The sequence below is a fragment of the Dama dama genome, chromosome 17 (genome assembly GCF_033118175.1).
Source record: "Dama dama isolate Ldn47 chromosome 17, ASM3311817v1, whole genome shotgun sequence".
NCBI lineage: Eukaryota > Metazoa > Chordata > Mammalia > Artiodactyla > Cervidae > Dama > Dama dama.
The window spans coordinates 23,216,517-23,241,176 of NC_083697.1; positions in this window are offsets into that span (position 1 = coordinate 23,216,517).

Genomic DNA, 24,660 nt, shown 5'->3' on the forward strand with positions numbered 1-24,660 from the left:
GTTTTGAGTTCCTGAAAGAAATGTTACTCCTTGCAGTAAACACCAGGGCCACAGTTGACATGTGTCCAAGTTGTGCACTGCACAAGGCTGCCCAGCTCATGTTTCATTTGCCAGGCTGGTGGGGGCCAAACCTGCCGGGGGGAAAGCCTCTTTATCGAATTAATACAAATCTCAATTTGAGTCATCAGGACTCTGAATGAAGTGCATGGGGAGTACACTGAGGAAAACTGTTGGAGTCTTACTGGGGGTATCAGGGTCTGAGATGAGAAGACTGCATCCAGGAGGAAATGTGCGGGGCTTCTCTGGTGGCTCAGTGGTAAAGAATCTGCCTGCCAATGCAGGAGACACGGGTTCTATCCCTGATCTGAGAAGATCCTACGTGCCTCAGAGCAGCTCAGCTGTGTGTCACAACTATTGAGCCTGTGCTAGAGCCCAGGAGTTGCAACTACGGAACCCATGTGCTCCAACTACGGAACCCATGTGCTCCAACTACGGAACCCATGTGCTCCAACTACTGAACCCATGTGCTCCAACTACTGAAACCCTCACACCCTAGAGCCCATGCTGTGAAACAATGGAAACCCTTGCAATGAAAAGCCCGCACACTGCAACTAGAGAGTCTCCCCTGCTTGCCACACCTGGGGAAAAGCCCACACAGCAGTGAAGACCATGGGATTCTCCTGGCAAGAATATTGGAGTGGGTCGCCACTTCCTCCTCCAGGGCGTCTTCCCAACTCAGAGATGGAACCTGAGTCTCTTATGTCTCCTGCGTTGGGAGACCTGCTCTTTACCACTAGTGCCACCTGGGGAGTCCACAAATAAATAAAATTATTGGGGAAAAAAAAGGAAGTCTGTGGTGGGCAATAGGCATCATGCTGGAGAAAAGCCACTGCTGGGTGTAAAGGAGATAGACAATCAGTACCTGAAACTATGGAAATGAGTGAGATGCTCAGGGACTGTGTATAGAGGGGAAGAGAAGAAGGCAGGGGTGTGGGGGAGGCTTAGTCAAGAAGTACAGAAGAGGACAAGGAAAGGGAAGCCCCATCAGACAGTGGAAGACCCAGAAAACTTTGCCAAGAAATTGAAGAATTCAGCCATGTGAACTTTGTTACCGGGTTTACAATTAGGAGGTCAGTTAGTAACTTTATTCATCTGTGGTTTTTCAAAGCAGTAGTGTCATGGTTTTAGGAGTGACTCAGTATTGAAAATGTACGGAGAGTGAAAATAGGATATACTTTTTCTAAAATTTGGAGTCACAGGCAGGAGGGAGAAAGGAGCTAAAAATATCCACCCATGTTGAGATGTGAGAAAAAAAAATCTTTCATTGAACAGAGTTCATTTTATCTTCAAGAGACTGTGTGAAGTTGTTTGTTCCTTTTACTGTTAGTTTTAGCTCATCTGAACTAGAGTCATGAGTCTATAAATGAGAAATGGTAGTGACCTTGAAAGGCATAGTTTCTAGCCAAAGTCAAATATATCCTCATAAGCATTCATTGACAGCACATTGAACATATAGATCTGTGACTTTTTGATTGTCAGCAGAGTATTAAAAGAATATTAATTTTGGCCCTGATGTCTTGTTAGAAATCTTTGTTGCAGGACATCTGCTAATATATTTATTGGATACTTACTGCACATAAGGGATGAGACTACACATTTGAATTAGTAAGAAAGGTGCGTGTATGTGTGCTCAGTCATGTCCGACTCTTTGCAACCCCATGGACTGTAACCTGCCAGCCTCCTCTGTCCATTGAATTTTCCAGGGAAGAATACTGGAGTGGGATGCCATTTCCTTCTCCAGGGAATCTTCCCGACCCACTATCGAATGTGCCTCTCTTGCTTCTCCTGCATTGGCAGGTGATTCTTTTTTTTTTTTTTAATTATTTTTATTAGTTGGAGGCTAATTACTTTACAATATTGTAGTGATTATTGCCATACATTGACATGAATCAGCCATGGATTTACATGTGTTCCCCATCCCAATCCCCCCTCCCACCTCCCTCCCCATCCCATCCCTCTGGGTCTTCCCAGTGCACCAGCCCTGAGCACTTGTCTCATGCATCCAACCTGGGCTGGTGGTCTGTTTCACCCTTGATAGTATACTTGTTTCAGTGCTGTTATCTCAGAACATCCCACCCTTGCCTTCTCCCACAGAGTCCCAAAGTCTGTTCTGTACATCTGTGTCTCTTTTTCTGTTTTGCATATAGGGTTATCGTTACCATCTTTCTAAATTCCATATATATGCGTTAGCATACTATATTGGTCTTTATCTTTCTGGCTTACTTCACTCTGTATAATGGGCTCCAGTTTCATCCATCTCATTAGAACTGATTCAAATGAATTCTTTTTAAAGGCTGAGTAATATTCCATGGTGTATATGTACCACAGCTTCCTTATCAATTCGTCTGCTGATGGGCATCTAGGTTGCTTCCATGTCCTGGCTATTATAAACAGTGCTGCGATGAACATTGGGGTGCATGTGGCCCTTTCAGATCTGGTTTCCTCAGTGGGTATGCCCAGAAGTGGGATTGCTGGGTCATATGGCAGTTCTATTTCCAGTTTTTTTTTTTTTTTTTTTTTTTTTGGTCTTGTTTGACCTCACAAGACCTCCAAAAATTTGCGGTCAAGCAACGGTTCTTTCTTGGTTCTACCTCACCCAGTCTACACGGCAGTACCGGAGACTAAGCTCAAGCAGAAGCAAGAAAGAGAGTGCAACTTATTTCCAGTTTTTTAAGAAATCTCCACACTGTTTTCCATAGCAGCTGTACTAGTTTGCATTCCCACCAACAGTGTAAGAGGGTTCCCTTTTCTCCACACCCTCTCCAGCATTTATTGCTTGTAGACTTTTGGATAGCAGCCATCCTGACTGGCGTGTAATGGTACCTCATTGTGGTTTTGATTTGCATTTCTCTGATAATGAGTGATGTTGAGCATCTTTTCATGTGTTTGTTAGCCATCTGTATGTCTTCTTTGGAGAAATGTCTGTTTAGATCTTTGGCCCATTTTCTGATTGGGTCATTTATTTTTCTGGAATTGAGCTGCAGGAGTTGCTTGTATGTTTTTGGAATTAATCCTTTGTCTGTTGCTTCATTTGCTATTATTTTCTCCCAATCTGAGGGCCGTCTTTTCACCTTGCTAATAGTTTCCTTTGTTGTGCAAAAGCTTTTAAGTTTCATTAGGTCCCATTTGTTTATTTTTGCTTTTATTTCCAATATTCTGGGAGGTGAGTCATAGGGGATCCTGCTGTGATTTATGTCAGAGAGTGTTTTGCCTATGTTCTTCTCCTCTAGGAGTTTTACAGTTTCTGGTCTTACATTTAGATCTTTGATCCATTTTGAGTTTATTTTTGTGTATGGTGTTAGAAAGTGTTCTAGTTTCATTCTTTTACAAGTGGTTGACCAGTTTTCCCAGCACCACTTGTTAAAGAGGTTGTCTTTTTTTCCATTGTACATCCTTACCTCTTTTGTCGAAGATAAGGTGTCCATAGGTATGTGGATTTATCTCTGGGCTTTCTATTCTGTTCCATTGATCTATATTTCTGTCTTTGTGCCAGTACCATACTGTCTTGATGACTGTGGCTTTGTAGTATAGTCTGAAGTCAGGCAAGTTGATTCCTCATGTTCCATTTTTCTTTCTCAAGATTACTTTGGCTATTCAAGGTTTTTTTGTATTTCCATACAAATTGCGAAATTATTTGTTCTAGTTCTGTGAAAAATACCGTTGGTAGCTTGATAGGGATTGCAATGAATCTATATATTGCTTTGGGTAGTATAGCCATTTTGACAATATTGATTCTTCCAATCCATGAACACGGTATATTTCTCCATCTGTTTGTGTCCTCTTTGATTTCTTTCATCAGGGTTTTATAGTTTTCTATATATAGGTCTTTCGTTTCTTTAGGTAGATATACTCCTAAGTATTTTATTCTTTTTGTTGCAATGGTGAATGGTATTGTTTCTTTAATTTCTCTTTCTGTTTTCTCATTGTTAGTGTATAGGAATGCAAGGGATTTCTGTGTGTTAATTTTATGTCCTGGCAGGCAATTCTTTACCACTGTGCCACCTGGAATGCCCATTAAGAGAGTAGGGGAAGGGAAATACTGTTTATAAAAGACCATATGTTCTTTCAGTCACTTCCCATTACTCCCATATAAGATAACTATTGTTTGTTCCATCTTACAGATGTGGAAACTGAGACTCAGAGAGATTAAGTGACCTCCCACAGGTTATGTGCTGGGATATATAAAACCCTCCAAAGTCAGCATTTGTCACATTTCCCTCTCTTATATATACCTCTCCTCCAGCCCTCAGGGGTCTTTGTAGTTTAGTGTGAGGCATACATCTTATACCTAGCTAGCATGAGTTAACTTTTATTTAAAAAAAAGTTACAAGTACTTTAGGAATTCAAAAATAAGGAAAGAATATATCCAAAAGAGGGTCAAGTAAAGCTTAGGGAAAAGAAGTCACTGAGATGAGCCATCAATGACCAACAGTAATGATAGTGGGATCATAGAGGAGGCAGAGATGGGACTTTTACTGCAAGGACTAATATTTCTTTTAGAAACTCAAATTCCTACTGTGTTTAAAAAAAAAAAAAAAACATTTGGTTTGGTTGCACTGGGTCTTAGTTGCAGCACATGGGATCTTTGATCTTTGTTTCAGCATGCAGGGTCGGACATAACTAAAGCTACTTAGCAGCAGCAGCAGGGTCTTTAGTTGCAGCATGCAGGATCTAGTTCTCTGACCAGGGATCAAACCCGGGCTCCCTGCATTGGAATCAGGGAGTCTTAAACACTGGACTACCAGGGAAGTCCCTCAAATTCCTACTGTGTTATCCCCCAAGTAGCTCCACAGCTGAGGTTGCCAGATCAGTTCAGTTCAGTTCACTTGCTCAGTCATGTCTGACTCTTTGCAACCCCATGGACTGCAGCATACCTCCTGTCCTGATGGACAGGCCTCCCTGTCCATCACCAACTCCCAGAGTTTACTCAAACTTATGTCCATTGAGTCGGTGATGCCATCCAACCATCTCATCTTCTGTCGTCCCCTTCTCCTCCTGCCCTCAATCTTTCCCAGCATCACGGTCTTTTCAAATGAGTTCAGTTCTTTGCATCAGGTGGCCAAAGTATTGGAGTTTCAGCTTCAACATCAGTCCTTCCACTGAATATTCAGGATTAATTTCCTTTAGGATGGACTGGTTGGATCTCCTTGCTGTCCAAGGGACTCTCAAGAGTCTTCTCCAACACCACAGTTCAAAAGCATCAACTCTTTGGCACTTAGATTCCTTTATAGTCCAACTTTCACATCCATACAAGACTACTGGAAAAACCATAACTTTGACTAGATGGACCTTTGTTGGCAAAGTAATGTCTCTGCTTTTTAATATGCTGTCTATGTTGGTCATAACTTTTCTCCCAAGAAGTAAGCATCTTTTAATTTCATGGCTGCAGTCACCATCTGCAGTGATTTTGGAGCCCCCAAAGGTAAAGTCTGTCATTGTTTTCACTGTTTCCCCATCTATTTGCCATGAAGGTTGCCAGGTAAGAGGTTTCAAGAAAGGTGTGTTGTAGTTATTCCAAGCAAAATGAAAATGGATGGTGTTTATTCAGCAGAAAGAATGGCATAAGCAAAGATACAGAAAGTGAGGAGAGTGAGGGGCATTCTGACCACAGCTGGTATCCAAGGCTGACTGGTCGGGAGAATTCTTATGGAAATGGAGGCAGGAGTAGAATGAGGGATGAGGGGGAAAAGGAAAGTTAGCAACAGATAATAGAGAACTTTGGGCACAGAGTTAACACTTTATTTGGTAGGCATCAGAAGGGTCATCTCAAATGAATTTTAATTATGTAACTACTTCTTTGGGGAATGCTAAACATATTTAAAAGGAATTCTCAAACGTATTCAAACTACTTCTTTGGGGAATTGTCAAACATAAACTGCCCAAGGCCCATCACCCAGCTTCAAGAATTATCTAAGGCTAAACCCTAGGGGGTATCAAATAATGAGAACTCACACGAAGGAAACCACTTGAATACAAGACCTGGCAACATCCAACCACCAGTAGCCCCCTGTGCAGGACACCTCGTCTAAACAACAAACAAAAGAAAAATACAAACCCAATCATTAGCAGACAGGATTACCACCTCACTCAGCCTTGCCCATCAGAGGCAAATCAAACAAACAAACAAACAAGCAAAGAAACAAACAAAAACTCAGCACAAATCTCAACCTATATGAAGCTTACACAAACCACTGGACCAACCTTGGGAGGGCAGGAACCAAAAAGGAGAAAGAATTCAACCTTAAAGCCTGGGAAAAGAAGACCTCAAACACAATAAGTTTAAAAAAAAAATAATGAAAAGGCAGAGAAATACTATACAAATGAAGGAACAAACTAGAAACACAGATGTCCAAATAAATGAAGAGGAAGTAAGCAAACTATCTGGAAAAGAATTCAGAATAACGATAGTCAAGATGATCAAAAACCTTGAAAACAAAATGGAGAAAATGCAAGAATCAACTAAGACCTAGAAGAATTAAAGAATAAATATGCAGAGACAAACAACACAATTACTGAAGTTAAAAATATTGTAGAAGGAATCAATAGCAGAATATCTGAAGCAGAAGAATGAATCAATGAGCTGGAAGATAAAATGGTGGAAATAACTTCTGAAGAGCAGAATAAAGTAAAAAGAATGAAAATAACTGAGGATAGTCTCAGAGACCTCTGGGACAATATCAAACACATCAACATTCAAATTATAGCAATCCCAGAAGAAGATGAGAAAAAGAAATGGTATGAGAAAATTTTTGAAGAGATTATAGTTGAAAATTTCCCCAACATGGAAAATGAAATAGTCAATCAGTCCAAGAGGCAGAAAGAGTCCCATACAGGATAAACCCAAGAAGAAACAAGCCAAGACACATACTAATCAAACTAACAAAGACTAAACACAAAGAAAGAATGTTAAAAACAGCAAGGGAGAAGCAACAAGTAACATACAAGGGAAACCCCATACACTTAACAGCTGATCTTCCAGTAGAAACTCTTCAGGCCAGAAGGGAATGACAGGGTATATTTAAAGTAATGAAAGGGAAAAATCTACAACCAAGATTACAGTACACAGCAAGGATCTCATTCAAAATTGATGGAGAAATAAAAAGCTTTTCAGACAAGCAGAAGTTAAGAGAATTCAGTACCACCAAACCAGCTTTACAACAAATGTTAAAGGGACTTATATAGTCAAGAAATACAAGAGAAGAAAAAAGATCTACAAAATCAACCCCAAACAATTAAGAAAATGGCATTAGGAACATATATATCAATAATTACTTTAAATGTAAATGGTTTAAATGCTCCAACCAAAAGACACAGACTGGCTGAATGGACACAAAAACAAGACCCATATATATGCTGTCTACAAGAAACCCACTTCATACCTAAAGACACATATAGACTGAAAGTGAGGGGATGGAAAAATATATTCCAAGCAAATGGGAAGCAAAAGAAAGCTGGAGTAGCAATCCTCACATAAGACAAAATAGACCTTAAATGAAGAAGATTGCAAGAGATAAGGAAGGACACTACATAATGATCAAGGGATCAAGCCATGAGGAAGACATAACAATTGTAGATATCTATGCATCCAACATAGGAACACCTCAATGCATAAGACAAACACTTACAGACATAAATGGAGAAATTGACAGTAACACCATAGTAGTAGGAGACTTTAACACCCCGCTCACACCAATGGACAGATCATCAAAACAGAAAATTAATAAGGAAACACAGTATTAAATGATACATTAGATGAGGTGGATCTCATTGATATCTTCAGGACATTCCATCCAAATGCAGAAGAATACATCTTCTCAAGTGCACATGGAACATTTTCCAGGATAGACCACATCTTAGGTCACAAATCAAACCTCAGTAAATTTAAGAAAATTGAAAACATATCAAGCATCTTCTCCAACCACAACGCTTTGAGACTAGATATCAATTACAAGGAAAATAAACTGTAAGAAACACAAACACATGGAGATTAAACAACACATTTCTAAGTAACCAACAGGTTACTGAAGAAATCAAAAGGGAAATCAAAAAATTTCTAGAAACAAATGGCAATGAAAACACAGCTCCAAACCTATGGGATGCAACAAAAGCAGTTCTAAGAGGTAAGTTTACAGCAATACAATCCTACCTCAAGAAACAAGAAAAACATAGAATAGACAGCCTAACTTTATACCTAAAACAACTGGAAAAAGAACAACAACAACAAAAACCCTAAAATTAGTAGAAGGAAAGAAATCATAAAGATCCAAGCAGAAATAAATGAAAGAGAACTGAAAGAAACAATTGTAAAGATTAATAAGACTAAAAGCTGGTTCTTTGAGAAGATAAACAAAATTGACAAACCTTTAGCCAAAATCATCAAGAAAAAGAGAGAGAAGAATCAGATTAACAAAATTAGAAATGAAAAAGGAGAGGCTACAACAGACAATGCTGAAATAGAAAGGATTATAAGAAACTATTATGAACAACTATATGGCAATAAAATGGATAAAGAAAGAAATGGACAGATTCTTAGAAAAGTTCAATCTTCCAAGACTGAGCCAGGAAGAAATAGAAATTATGAACAACCCAATTACAAGCACTGAAATTGAAGCTGTGGTAAAAAATCTCCCCCCACCCAAAAAAAAAAAAAAAAAGCCCAGGACCAGATAGCTTCATGGGAGAATTCTATCAACCATTTAGAGAAGAGCTAATGCCTATCCTTCTAAAACTCTTTCAAAAAATTGCAGAGGAAACACTTCCAAACTCACTCTACAAGGCCACCTGATACCAAAACCAGACGAAGACAACACACAAAAAGAAAACTACAGGCCAATATCACTGATGAACATAGATGCAAAAATCCTCAGAAAAATTTTAGCAAACAGAATTCAGCAATATGTCAAAAAGCTCATACACCATGATCAAGTTGGGTTTATTCCAGGAATGCAAGAATTCTTCAATATATGCAAATAAATCAATGTGATATACCATATTAACAAATTGAAAGATAAAAATCACGATAATCTCAATAGATGCAGAAAAAGTCTTTGACAAAATTCAGCACCCACTTATGATTAAAACTCTTCAAAAAATGAACATAGAAGGACCCTACCTCAATATAGTAAAGGCCATATGAGATAAGCCTACAGCAAACATTATTCTCAATACTGAAAACCTGAAAGCATTGCCCCTAAGATCAGGAACAAGACAAGGGTGTCCACTTTCACCACTATTATTCAACATAGTCCTGGAAGCCCTAGCTAAAGCAATCAGAAAAGAAAAATAAATAAAAGGAATCCAGATCAGAAAGGAAAATGTAAAGCTCTCACTGTTTGCAGATGACATGATACTGTACATAGAAAACTCTAAAGATAGTATCAGAAAATTACTAGAGCTAATCAGTGAACTTAGCAAAATTGCCAAATACAAAATCAATACACAGAAATCACTTGCATTTCTATATATTAACAAAGAATAATCAGAAAGAGAAATTAAGGAACCAATCCCATTCACCATTGCAACAAAAAAAAAGTTAAATAGGAATAAAATTACCTAAGGAGACAAAAGAACTGTACACAGAAAATTATAAGACACTAATGAAAGAAATCAAAGATGACATAAACAGATGGAGAGATATTCTATGTTCCTGGGTAGGAAGAATCAATATTGTGAAAATGACTGTACTACCAAATGCAATCTATAGATTATGTGACCCCTATCAAATTACCAATGGCATTTTTCACAGAACTAGAACAAAAAATTTCACAATTCATATGAAACACAAAAGACCCCAAATAGCCAAAACAATCCTGAGAAAGAACGGAGCTGGAGGAATCAACCTTCCTGACTTCAGACTATACTACAAAGCTATAATCATCAGGACAGTATGGTCCTGGCACAAAAACAGAAATATAGACCAAAGAACAAGATAGCCCAGAATAAACCCATGTGCCTATGGGTACCTTATTTTTGACAAAGGAAGCAAGAGTATTCAATGGGGCAAAGACAGTCTCTTCAATAAATGGTGCTGGGAAAACTGGACAGCTACATGTAAAAGAATGAAATTAGAAGACTTCCTAACACCATACACAAAGATAAACTCAAAATGGATTAAAGACCTAAACAGACCAGAAACTGTAAAACTCTTAGAGGAAAACATAAGCAGAACACTCATTGACAGAAATCAAAGCAAGATCATCTATGACACACTTCCTAGAGTAACAGAAATAAAAACAAAAGTAAACAAGTGGGACCTGATTAAACTTAAAAGCTTTTGCACAGCAAAGGAAACTATAAGCAAGGTGAAAAGAAAACCTTCAGAATGGGAGAAAACAATAGCAAATGAAACAACTGACAAAAGATTAATTTCCAAAATATACAAGCAGCTCATACCACTCAATGCCAGAAAAACAAACAACCCAATCAAAAAGTGGGAAAAAGACTTTAACAGACATTTGTCTAAAGAAGACATACAGATGGCTAACAAACACATGAGAAGATGCTCAACATCACTAGTTATTAGAGAAATGCAAATCAAAACTACAGTGAGGTATCACCTCAAACCAGTCAGAATGGCCATCATCAAAAAGTTTACAAACAGTAAATGCTGGAGAGGGTGTGGAGAAAAGCGAACACTCTTGCACTGTTGGTGGGAGTGTAAATTGATACAGCCACTATGGAAGACAGTATGGAGATTCCTTAAAAAAAACTAGGAATAAAACCACTATATGACCTAGCAATCCCACTCCTAGGCATATACCCTGAGGAAACCAAAACTGAAAAAGACACATGTATCCCATTGTTCATTGCAGCACTATTTACAATAGCTAGAACATGGAAGCCACCTAGATGTTCATCGACAGATGAGTGGATAAAGAAGTTGTGGTACATATACACAATGGAATATTACTCAGCCACAAAAGGAACACATTTGAGTCAGTTCTGATGAGGTGGATGAACCTAGAACCTATTATACAGAGTGAAGTGAGTCGGAAAGAGAAACATAAATATCATATTCTAACACGTATGTGCAGAATCTAGAAAAATGGTACTGAAGAATTTATTTACAGGGCAGCAGTGGAGAAACAGACATAGAGAATAGATTTATGGACATGGGGAGAGGGGAGGAGAGGGTGAGATGTATGGAAGGAGTAACATGGAAACTTACATTACCATGTGTAAAATAGAGAGCCAATGGGAATTTGCTGTGTGTCTCAGGAAACTCAAATGGGGGCTCTGTATCAACCTAGAGGGGTGGGATGGGGAGGGAGATGGGAGGGAGGTTCAAAAGGGAGGGGATGTATGTATACCTATGGCTGATTCATGTTGAGGTGTGACAGAAAACAAAAAAAAATCTGTAAAGCAATTATTCTTCAATAAAAAAGAAATTAAAAAAAAGAATTATCCAAGGCTAATCTTGTTTCATGAATCTCTTCCTCTCATTTATTTTTTGTTTTCTGATGGTGTATTTAAAACTAAAACCTGGATATCATATCACTACATGTATAAATGCTGAAATATTAATCTCTAATTGATAACCTTTCTGTTACATAACCATCATTTCATTATTGACTCTAATAAAAATAATAATTATTTAAATGTCATCATACCCAGTTCATATTCAAACTACCTCAGTTGTCTCAAAAACATCCCTTTATAGATGGTTTGAATCAAGATACAAAACCCACACTTGGAATTTAATTGCTATAGCTCTTCAATCTCTTTTATTCTACAGTCGCCTTCCTTCTCATTTTATTTGTTCACGTCATCAATTTTTCCAGGACGTTTGTCCTATACATAGAATGCCCTACATTCTGGATTGATCTGACTTTCTTATGGTGCTGTTTAACTTATTCTCTTACCTTCTGTATTTCTTTTAAATATCTTCTGTAAGTTCTATTTAGAGGGTTGATTAGGTTCTGGTTTGATTTTCAGGAAGAGTCTCTTATAAAGGCATAATATACTTCTTACTTCATCATGTCAAGAGGCATAAAATGTTTGGTTGATTGACAGGCCAGTGGTATTGGCCTGCTTTCCACAACCTGTCACCTAATAGCTTTTGCATCCTTGGAGGCTCATTGCCTGTAACAACTTTTTCATTGTGGATTACAAATGAGCCCTGGATGTTTTTTGAGCTGAGAAATGATATGTTCAGAAATGTGCCTTAGAAAACAGAGCCTGACAAAAGAATGTAGGGTGAAGTAGAATAAAGGAAGTATAAAGATGCTTACAGACTAAATTCTTGTTTTCATGGAACAAGGAAATGGAAAGCTAGACTCAAAGGATTTGGGGGAGAATGAATATAGAACTTGTCAATAGAGTCCATTTACTGAATCAGACATAACACTTGAGTTTTTAGGCTTGCAGAGTAGCAATGTGTTCAACAAAAACAGGTAAGTCAGAAGTCATGACTGGCTTGCAGTGGAAACTGAGAAGTTTGGTTTGGGAATGTTGATCTGATGATGGCATATCTTTGCTTAGACATCTGGTGAGCAGTTGCGAATGCAGGATTGCAGCTTGGAAAAGAATTTAGGACATAAGTCAGGTAATACTTAAAGCCAAACAGTATATTTGATAGCTGATGAAGGAAGTAAAATGAAAAGACAAAAGGTTTAGATACAAATGTGGGCAATCTTGACATTTATGAGCTTTGTCAACCCTCCTTCTCAAAGCTCTGGTTTATTTAGTTTTGGTTTAGCCCAGGGTAACTCATTTCCAGGCCTCCGATGACTGGCTCAGCAGTTTCCCTTCCCATAGCTCAGCTTTCTTCTTTCTGATGGAAAGAAATGCCCTCAAGGCCAATATGTATTTCAACTCATGTTACTTTATTTTTCCCAAGGCCAGAATGTAAAAATATGACTTCTACTCTGCGACCTCCTTTCTCTTCCCTCAAATTCAATTTCCTTTCTTTCTATGACCAGTCTATTATTTAGGGAAGTTTGATGGAGATGGTATGAAGTTAGGACCGTAGAATGGTGAAATAGAGGGCAAAGGCAACTTTTCTTGCCTTTGACTTTAGGAGAGGGGGGCAGAAATGTGTTTGAAGACCGAGGAGAAGAATCCAAGGGAACTATAATGGGTTTTTACATTTTATTTTTTTATTTTTATTTTTTATTGAAGTACAGTTGAGTTACAATGTTGTATTAATTTCAGCTATACAGTAAAGTGATTCAGTTATGTATATACACATATGTATACACACACACAATTGTTCTTAAATATTCTTCTCCATTATGGTTTTTCATAGGATACTGACATAGTTCTCTGGGCTATACAGTAGGACCTTGTTGTTTGTCCATTCTGTGTGTAATAGCTTGCATCTCTAACCCCAACCTCCCACTTATCCTTCAGTCCTCTCCCCTTTGGAGCCACCAGCCTGTGCTTTGTATCTGTGATTGTTTGTTTCATAGATAAGTTCACTTGGGTCATATTTTATATTCTACATATAAGTGATATCATGTGGTATTTGTCTTTCTGACTTACTTCACTCAGTATGACAATCTCTGGTTGCATTCATTTGGCTGCAAATGGCATTAATTTGTTCTTTTTTATAGCTGAGTAGTATTCCATTGTATATATGTAACATCTTCTTTATCCATTCCTCTGTTGATGAACATCTTGGTTGTTCCCAGGCCTTGGCGATTGTGAATAGTGCTGCAATGAAGATAGGAGTGCATGTATCTTTTTCAATTATGATTTTGTCCAAGTACATGCTCGGTAGTGGGATTGCTGGATCATATGGTAATTCTGTTTCTAGTTTTCTGAGGAACCTCCATACTGTTCTCCATAGTGACTGCACCAAGTTAGATTCACACCGACAGTATAGGAAGGTTCCCTTTTCTCCACATCCTCTCTGGCATTTGTTATTTGTAGTTTTTAATGATGGCCATTTTGACCAGTGTGAGGTGGTACCTTACCGTAGTTTTGATTTGCATTTCTCCAATAATTAGTGATGTTGAGCATCTTTTCATGTGCCTATTGGCAATTTGTATTTATTCTTTGGGGAAATGCCTCTTTAGGACTTATACCCATTTTTCAATTGGGTTGTTTGCTTTTTTGTTGTTGAGTTGTATGAACTGTTTGTATATTTTGGAAATTAATGGTAATGGTTGACAAGACAAGTGAGAGCAACAGTGAAGAGCAGCATGAGGGCGGAGGGAATAAATACAATATTACCCTCACACCCAGGAGAGAGGAGGTGAAGATACAGGGAAATATGGAGACGGAGAGCATGGTGGTTGCAGAAGTTTCCATTAAATGTTTTTGCTCTATTTAGTCATCAGCTGAGAATGAGAGAGATTGGGCTTCTGATTTATATAGGAAGCTCAGGAATCATAGAGGAACCACATTCAGGCTCTCCCAGCCTCATCTGACAGTTCTTTTTTCCATCCCATCTCTGAATCTCCTTAGACTCAAAGGGAACATGATACTCCCATCCCTGGGTTCTGTTTAGGTGCCCTTCACAAAATTGATATTGCTCTATGAGATACTACAAGTGAAGCCAAGAATCAAAGTGACCTTCAAACCAGCATTTCTTAAATAGCCTCAGCAAAATGATTTGGAGACAGTCTATTAGGAACCATGCAAAAACAGATGATTGTAAATTAAACACAAGGTTTAAAGATGGATCTACTTCTGAGTACATTTTAGTTATATTGAGGACACTGAGAGTATTGTAGGTAGTTTACACCTTTAGCTGTAAAATCACAGGGGCTACTGTGGGCATTTAGAGAGCATGTTGACACTTTCTTTCGACAAAAGGAATGTTTAGGATTCCAAGTCTTTCACCATGGAGTTCATTTTATTTGACCTCTTAAAAATGAGTTAAAAAAAAAAAAAGCTAAGTTAAACAAAAAAAGTTTTGACAATCTCTTACAATATTTGGATGTAAGGGATGATTCTAGAAAGAAGGGACCTCTTGGTTTTGATTGGCAGGCACAGTAATTTGACTGTATTTAATTTGTATTGTGTTAGGAAAGAAAGCCAGAGTGAACTTCCCTGGTTCCTGCTGTTTTATAAACCCTTAACTCCATTGAGCTACATCAACCTTGCTTTTGAGAGTCCTTTTTTTAATGTTTGGTTTTTCTAAATTTTCTTTTAGTGCTAGACCTCACTAATTGTTTCCTTATGGCAGCTACTCATGATTTAAAACTGATCATGGGTACATATAGTCCCTCATTCAAGGCTCAAGCTGACATCACAAAAGAACTTACAGTTACGATCTTACTACAGAAAAGGCCCAGAAAATAAGAGCTGTTAAAGATTAGTTTCTTAATAAGGGGAGCTGGTTTTGATATTTTAAATTTCTGTATATACTGATCCCATTTTTCTGCTTCATCTCTTTTAATCTTCAATGCAAAATGAAAGGTGTAAAGTCTGAAGCTATAAATCTGTTTATAGCTATAACTCCCTTCCCCGGCTTAGCAGAGTTCGACACTATAATAAACACAGTTCTTCTGCAGAAACATTGAATCTGCTTCTTGGATAACTCTTTTGTATGTTGTTTCTTTGAACACAGAGAGTTTTGAGGCATTCTTATCTTTCTGTGTGTTCAATTCACAAGAGTTGATTGAGCACCTACTGTATACTAGGATGACTAGGTAGTTCTAGGGCCTAAAGTTTGATCTTATTTAGTCATTAAAGTAATGTGGTTAAAATGACAATTAAGTGTTTTGTTTTGTTTTGTATTTGGTGATAATTCCTGAACATTGAAGTAAACTATATTAAACCTGTATAGTCTTCAAATATTTTCAACCTTCTACCTAATACATTTCTCACTGTATTGCTTATTGGTTTTAGGAAATCAATATGTTTACTTTCTTCATCCTCAGGTCAAGTATCTGAAAAAGAAATTTACTTTTATGTTTAGAATGGTTAAAATGTTTTAAATGTTGAGTGTGTGAATCATAATTATTACCATTAGTAGATCAGGCATTCTACAAGTTCCTTCATGGACAATGTTTTATTTAAGCAAACAGTAAGCATTGCTTACCCCATTTTTCAGATGAAGAAACTGAGGCTCAAAGAGAGTATTTAATCTGCAAGTTCACACAGGTGATGACAACCAGGATTTGAGTCTGGATCTGTTTGACTCTAAACCTTGAGCTTTTAATCACAAATATAATTTATTTTATGTATTTTATTTAAAAATAATTCCCCCAAATTATACTTATTTTCTTTTTCTTTTTTACTTTTTTCTGAAACATTTAAAAAGAAATTATACATAAGCATACATACAACCATACACTGATCTATACTTATACATAGGAGCTCATACATTTTCACATCCGGTTTTCCACAAAAAGCTTTATATTTGCACATTATTAGCTGAAGTTATTTGCAAAGTTGGAATTCTGTGAAACAAACAAAAAAAAAAATTGGTGATTTGCTAAAGAAATGTTCCTAAAAATATATTATGGTGATAAAGCAAATGATATATACATATTAGTTCAAGGTTGAGGTATATCCTTGGAAGAACTCATGTTCACATTTTAGTTAGAGGTAAACCTATGTGAAGTGTACTTTATTCATAAGCAAGGTAGATTTATCCACATGCAAATAGCTCGGGTCCCTATTTTTCAAGTAAATGGTAGATTTTATCATTGTTAATGATATTTGCAGTATGATTTTGTATAGTTTCAGATGCATGCTGAGAACCATGGTCCCAAATTCAGTTTGTTCATGCCTATATGAATTTGAGTATCTTATCTCATTGGTACAATGGACCAAGTGAATGATATAGTCAGGGAGAAGATGGAAATCTTGCAATGAATAGAAATGAGGCTTCCTTCCTACTTGAACAAGAGAACACCAGATACTTCATGTTTCCTTCATCCCTGAGAGACTGTGGATATTGATAAAGAAATGTTTTCAAGGGTGCCTGAGCACACAGACATCAACCATGCAGTGGCCACTGAGGTTGTGTTGTGCTTGCAGAGAATGGCCGTGCAGCAGACTCTGTCTTCTTTATCCTTGAAAGACTACAGAAATGATGGCTTTTAAAATATAGTAATTCCATGTTCAGTTTACGGAAAATATACTTTTTAAGTTAACCTAGAAAAAGGATGGTTTCGGTATGGTGGCAGCACAGTATGACTACCATATATCGTCCATGTTCTCTTTACCCAATGGTATGGTAGAGGACTCTCTCTCTGTCTCAGCTATTTTTGATTAGGTCAGCCAAATCTGCCAACACTCTCTTTGGATTTGAAATACATCCCTAAAACAAGATTTTATACTTTATATAGTTCACTTGACTCTGGAGCTGCTGTGTTTATCAGGGTTGAACCAGCTTGAAAAGTGAAAGTTTTAGCTGTTCAGTCATGTCCAGCTCTTTACAACTGCTTGGACTATCGCCCAGCAGGCTTCTCTGTCTTTGGAATTCTCCAGGCAAGAATACTGGAGTGGGTAGCCTTTCGTTCTCCAGGGGATCTTCCCAATCCAAGGATCGAACCTGGGTCTCCCACATTGCAGGCAAATTTTTTACCATCTGAGCCACCAGGGAAGCCCTAAACCAGCTTAGGTCAGTGCTTTTCTTCAAATGCACTAAATTTCAAACTTCAAATGAGTAGGACTTCTTCAACCATGATGATCTGTCAGTGGCCCCCAAGTCCAAAGAGTTAACTGGGCTTGTTAATTCTACCTCAGAAATGTCTCCTAAATCTAGAACTTACCCTGTGTCCTCATTGTCATGATTTTAATTCAGATCTTTGCCATGTCTCTCTTGGACCAAGGCAATGACTTCCTAAGAAGAAAAACATTCCATGCTCTCATCAAAGTTCCATGAAGCACACTTGATCTTGCCATTCTCTTGTTAAATTGATGACCAAATCAGCCCAGGGACCTGGGTGTTGTTAACCAGTTTTCCCAAATCTCTTTCCTGCTATTCCCTATCTCTACTCCCCACACCACATATGTACTCACCACTCTGAACTCCTCGTCTTTCTCTGATGGTCAGATAGCCTGTCACACATCTGCATGTTCATCCCTTCTGCCTGAACAGCCCCACTCCCCCCACCCCACCCCCCAGGCTCCCTTATCCCAACCAACTTTCCAGAGCTAGTTCCAATATCATCTTTTAAATTCCAGCTCTCCTACCTTCATTCCTTTCTGTACTCTGACAACACAGCATCTATTTCACTAGTTATAATTATATTTACAAGTCTAGACTCAGAGCACATTGCCTGACTGATGAAAAAGTGAAAGTGAAAGGTGAAAGTGTTAGTCACTCAGCCAAGTCTGACTCTTTATGACCCCCTGCTGTAGCCCCGTTAGGCTCCTTTGTCCATGGAATTCTCTAAGCAAGAAGGCTGGAATGGGTAGTCATGTCCTCCTCCAGGGGATCTTCCCAACCCAGGGATTGAACCCAGGTCTCCTGCATTGCGGGCAGATTCTTTACCATCTGAGCCACTACAGTTGGCCATAAATGCTTAGAAAATGAAATTGTTTGTCCTCCCAATTCTACAGTAATGCAAAGATTCATCAGAAAAAGGATTGTTTTATATCAAAAATACAAATGATTTACACTTTTCTGTGATTCTTATTCCATCATTCTTATTTCAGCAGTTCTGGCTGCCAAGAATTTCCAGGGTTTGCTCCTTTTCCATTTTTATACCTCTAGCAGAATTTATTTATTTTTTTTTTTCATGACTGCCGTCTCATAAAAATCATTCCTTCTTTAGCTATTGTCAGTTCAAAGTAGACAAAATTTACAGTTCTTGTGAGTGAAAAGCCTTTATTAGGCCATTTAACCCCTGTGAATATGTCTGTCTTTTCCAGATATATTTGGATTACTTTTATTTAGATTGAAATTCATATTTTCCTGAATTTCATTTATTGTGCCTCTTATTCTTGTGCTTTTAGTTTGGTTTTATCATTTAATTGAAGTAGATAATAGACTGTGATAGAAGAGCTGAAACCTTAGTTGTTTGGATAGAAATAGAATTTAAGAGACTAAAATTATTATAGGCCCACATTAAAGTCTTGTTACAAATAGGTTTGTGGCTCTAAGTTCTGTATTTGAAGTCATTTGAATAGGAACTAATTTGAAGTTTGCCACTGAAATTTATAAATATTTGGTGGTAAGTTAAGAACACTAACAATGCTCTAAAAGAAATGTACCAGCTATTAGGTAACAACACTAATAATAAAGATTTTGTTAACTCCTTCAAATTTATGTAATTAGAGCTAATTACATAAAACTACTTATAAAGATTATTTCAAATATTTTATTTATTTATTAAAGTAAACATTATTAAAAATCTGACTTCAACATACTAGACAAGATCAGAAGGACAGGAATCCTAAAAAAAGCCTCATATAAAGCTGTGACTCTATTCACCTATTTGTGATGAGTAATTTTACCATATTTCCTTCCCATTGACCTCAACCTTGTTTTAGCAACAAGCTTTTAACTTCAAGTAGTTACCACCAGCCATTGATACTGATACCTGGACAACATATTCGTCCACTAAATATTAGATTGTTAGCTCAGTGTAGGTGGGAGCAGCAAAAAGCCATTATAAAATACTCTGATTCAAGTAATTCATTAATTTGTATTGCTGCCTATCCTTTAGTTTACACCAGAGGATTTTGTTTTGTTTTACTCTAAAGACAGAAAACAAAACAAAACACAAAACTTAAATCATGACCCAGCTTTAATTTTAAAAGTTAATAATTAGAGTAACCATTCTTTCAATTCTAATGTTTTAATTTAAAAGGATCATGGCTTCCAAATTTTGAAATACTACCTATGTTGCTAAGGTAGCTCATGTTTTTCTGCATATTTAACTCATATTTGCAGTGTAAAGGATCCAGTTTAGAAAGAAGGGTGGGATTTTATTCAGAGCAGAAGAAAACACCTGCGTTAATCCCGGGAGCACAAATGGGGTCTGGAGTGTCCAGAGCAGCCACCGCAGCTGTGGATGGAGGCTGACCTCTGCTTCAGCTCTGTCTTGAGCTGGCAGGTGCCAGGACGCCATTCTGTCTGCTCAGAAACACTCCCTTTTGAAGCAGCAGTATTTATTGCTCAATTGTGAATGCAAATTTTCATGTGTTCATGAATTAAGCATCCCTGCTCATGGCAAGTTGTCTAAAGGACTCTAGTGGACACATGTGGCTTTTGCATTAGTAATTGGACTTTGGGGAAAAGAGTCATCTCTGTTGCCCACTGTAAAATAATTTCATAAAAGCTTTGACCTCAGACCTGCCATATCAGCTGACAAAGTGAATTTGGGTGGTGGAAACAATGAGAAGCTTGGCCTCTGAAATCTTGCACGTGAAAGAAAACTAAATTTTAAAGAGAATCTTTTGGCGGCAGTGGGAGGGAGAGACTGAGATGAGTTCGCAGTGATTGTAAGTGACCTTACAGTAGCTGGCTGTTTCAGCGGTCGTTTTTCTTAATACCAGTATATAGAGAAGTGTTTGACTTTGTCAATAGGCTATTTAGCTTTTCCAGAAGAGTCTGTTTAGCTTTTCTAAATCAGCGTGTCCCACCATCTCCTCCACCAGTGTTTAGAACATCGCCAAACTCTTTATAGGCATTCACTGAATGTATATAAAAATCAATCAGTTAAACAACATGCTACTTAATCAAATCAAGACCAGAGATTCCATTGTAATTCAAAACTTGATGCTAGGTATGCTCTCATTCTTTTCTTTGGGTTTCCTCTGCTCCACCAAAAACAAAATCCTACTTGTAGAGCATTAGTGAGCATTCTGTGTGTGTCAAGAATGACCAATACGTTTCTTAAACTTAATTTTAAAAGATACCAGACAAACTATTCTCATTACATGCTACCTGATTCACTGAAAATATAAAGAAAAATGTTAAGAAACATAATTTTCTTAGGTTCCCATTTTAATGGCAAAATTATCAGGGCATAAGAAAGAAAAGGGTTTGTCTAGTTGCTTCCATTATCTTAGCCCATCTCACTCTCCCAGATGCTCTAAAATTCCTCTTTTCCACATTTTGAACTTGAGATCTTGAGGCTGCTGTCCTTGACACTATGAAAGGCAATTGGGAGGCATTCAAGAGAGCATCTAGTGAAAGCAGGCACCCATTAGGTTTTCTGACAATTGAGTTCTAGAGCTGCATCCCAACACTTAGCACCCTAATCCACTGCTTTTAAAGTCACACAAGACTAGCTTACAGTCCTGGCCACCTCACTTACAAGAGACCTAACCTTGATAATCTTCAAGTTTTATTTCTGGAATCTGTAACAGGGCTATCATGATACTTTCCTCATTAGATTGGGAGAAGAGTAAATGTAGTAACATTTGGAAGTCCTTTGTTGATGGTAAAATGTACAAAATAGAAGACATGATGTTCTTGTTAATGTCATGCTAACCTTACAGCTGTTACCAGAAGTGCTGCAGAGTGGGAATTTGGCACAGTTCAGTTCAGTTCAGTCGCTCAGTTGTGTCTGACTCTTTGCGACCCCATGAACCGCAGCACACCAGGCCTCCCTGTCCATCACCAACTCCCGGAGTCCACCCAAACCCATGTCCATTGAGTCGGTAATGCCATCCAACCATCTCATCCTCTGTCATCACCTTCTCCTCCTGCCCTCAATCTTTCCCAGCACCAGGGTCTTTTCCAATGAGTCAGCTCTTCACATCAGGTGGCCAAAGTATTGGAGTTTCAGCTTCAGCATCAGTCCTTCCAATGAACACCCAGGACTGATCTCCTTTAGGATGGACTGGTTGGATCTCCTTGCAGTCCAAGGGACTCTCAAGAGTCTTCTCCAACACCACAGCTCCTCTGTAACTCGTGTTTAGCAGTATATCTTTTGGTAGGTAGAGCATTCTTACATTCCCACCTGAAATGAGACAGCGGTCTCCTTGGGACCTTGGGAGGGACATTTTGCTAGGACTTTGGCTTTACCCCCGTCTTAACTTGTGTTTGTCTCCCAGCCCTGCTAAAGAGGACGGTGAGAGATTGAAGGTAGCTGAAATGCTCCACCTCCTCTGGTAGGCTGAGTCCTGAGACATGACTTCATCTTTGTTGTTTTTGTTCAGTCGCTCAGTCCTGTTCGATGCTTTGCGACCCCATGGAATGCAGCACACCAGGCTTCCCTGTCCTTCACTATCTCCTAAAGCTTGCTCAGACTTCATGTCCATTGAGTCGGTGATGCTATCCAACCGTCTAATCCTTTGTCATCCCCTTCTCCTCCTGTCCTAAATCTTTCCCAACATCAGGGTCTTTTCCAATGATCGGCTCTCTGCATCTTTAGCTCTTACAAACTTTGAGAGCTAGGGAAAAAAAATCAATGCCTCTAGAATTCATGTTTCCTGCTAGTATTTTTGTTCAAAGGTAAAAAAAAATCTCGGTGTGGCTGAAGAATAGACAACTGTCCAACAAAATAAAAATCCCCAGAAGACCCACCCATCATCTGATTTATGACAAAGATAACACTGTACTTTGATGGGGAAAGGAGGCATTTTCAGTGAATGTTTTTTGGTTAATTTGATAGCCGTATGGGGGAGAAAAGCATCTTGACTTTGACCTCACATCATATAAATGACCTTGGAAGAGGCAAAAATTTCTTAAGTGAAACACTAAAAGAGATAACTATAAACAGAAAAAATGTTAAATTGAGTTTAAGAACTTCTATTCATCAAAAACACCTTTAAGAGAATGTAAACTCAATATGCAGTATGGGAGAATATATATTTGTAATAAATATATTCTTTTCTGACAAAAGACTCATATTCAGATATGTAAAGAGCTCTTATCTATCTAATCTATCCAATGTATAATATATGATGAACTCTAGCAAGTAATAGGACAACTCAATAGAAATTGATATGAACAAATACTGTATGGAAGAAGATAGAAAGATACTAAATGGCCAATACATTTATTAAAAAGAGTTCAACTTAATCACTGGATAAATACAAAAATTAAAACACTATGTGAAACTACTACACCTCCCACCAGAATGTCTAAAATGAAAAAGATGAAAAATACCAAGTATTGGTGATGATATAGGGAAATTCTCATATATTGCTGATGGAAGTATAATTGTTAGAGCCACATTGAAAAACTATTTAACAGTATCTACTAACTAATAACCTGAACATATGTATTCTCTGTAATGTAAAAATTCCACTCCTAGATATACACCCAATAGAAATGCATACAGTTTTTCAGCAGAAGGCATACACTAGGATGTTTATAGCAGCATATTTGTGATAACCAAGACCTAAAAACTTCTGGAAACAAATGGATATCAATAGTAAGAGAAATAAATAAAAAATGGTTTATTCACACAGAGTGATATTATAAAGTAGTGAGAACGATCTACAACTACACACAAAATTTTGCATGAATTTCACACATGCTAAGCAAAAGAGGCTAAAACACTGAATGGATGATTCCATTTATATGAATACACTTATATAGAGTACAAAAACAGGCAAACTGTTCTATCAAAGGTCAGACTAGTGATTACTATTGGTGGTGAGAAATAACAAGGAAACATCACAACAGGAGCTTTGGGGTTTCTTTAGCTACATTCTATGTGCATTAGGTATGTTTACCCTGTGAAAATTTATTCAGCATTTTATATACTTTGGACATGTATGCTTTCCTGTTTATATATATAATACCATTTTTTCATTCTAATCATATTATAATTATAGTTTAGAACCTAAAATTCCTTGAGAGACCTCATTGGCAGGTACAAATCTGTGTCCTTTGCATGAATCTTGTGACTAACCCTAGGTGATCTATTCAAGCTATATTTTAAAATTTATTTAAAAATTTTTTTCTCTTTGTTTTTTCCTTATTTCAGGGCCCTCCTGGTCCAAAAGGTGATAAGGTAAGAAAATATATAGCAGAAACAAATTTAGTGAAAATCCATACTGGCCTGACTTATACTATGTTACATTTAGATCTTTTTAACGAGCATCATCTACAGACTTTATTCTAAAAACTATCTATCTTCTCATTTTCCTACTCTACAGGGAGAACAGGGCGATCAGGGACCTCGGGTAAGTTGTTCTCTTCCTTTCCTGGGCAGAAAATTAGCTTTTAGTTCCAAATTCATTGAATTAAAGTAGTCCTGGACCCAAAACTATGTTGTGTCATGTGGTTTAGTAATGGCTAACAAAAATACCATATTACTTATAACTGAAATAGCCTTAATTATAACTAATGTTTATATCTTGTTGCATTATCTTAACTTGATACCTGTAAATAGGACACTCTACAATAATGATCCCTTCTGATTAAGGGCCAGAATCACAACTAAAAGTCAACAACAACCACCGTTCCATTGGCTATTGGGTCCTTCAGATTAGTATGCATTGTTTTGTAACATAGAGGCCATGTGGATTCCTATTGAGTTTGCTTTTTTTGCAGTTAAACTTTATGTGCCATTGCATAAACATGATGTATTATAGATGAAAATATTAATGCATTTTATATATTTTGTTCATAAGTTTGAAAAATAGTTATTTGAATTTCTTATTCTTTATAGAATTTTAAACAGATAAAAGGTATAATATCATTTAGCATTCCAGGGAGGAGGGGCATTCTTTTATTCTTCTCAAATGTGGCTTTTTAACCCATCAGAACACAGTGGTGAATGCTTTGTT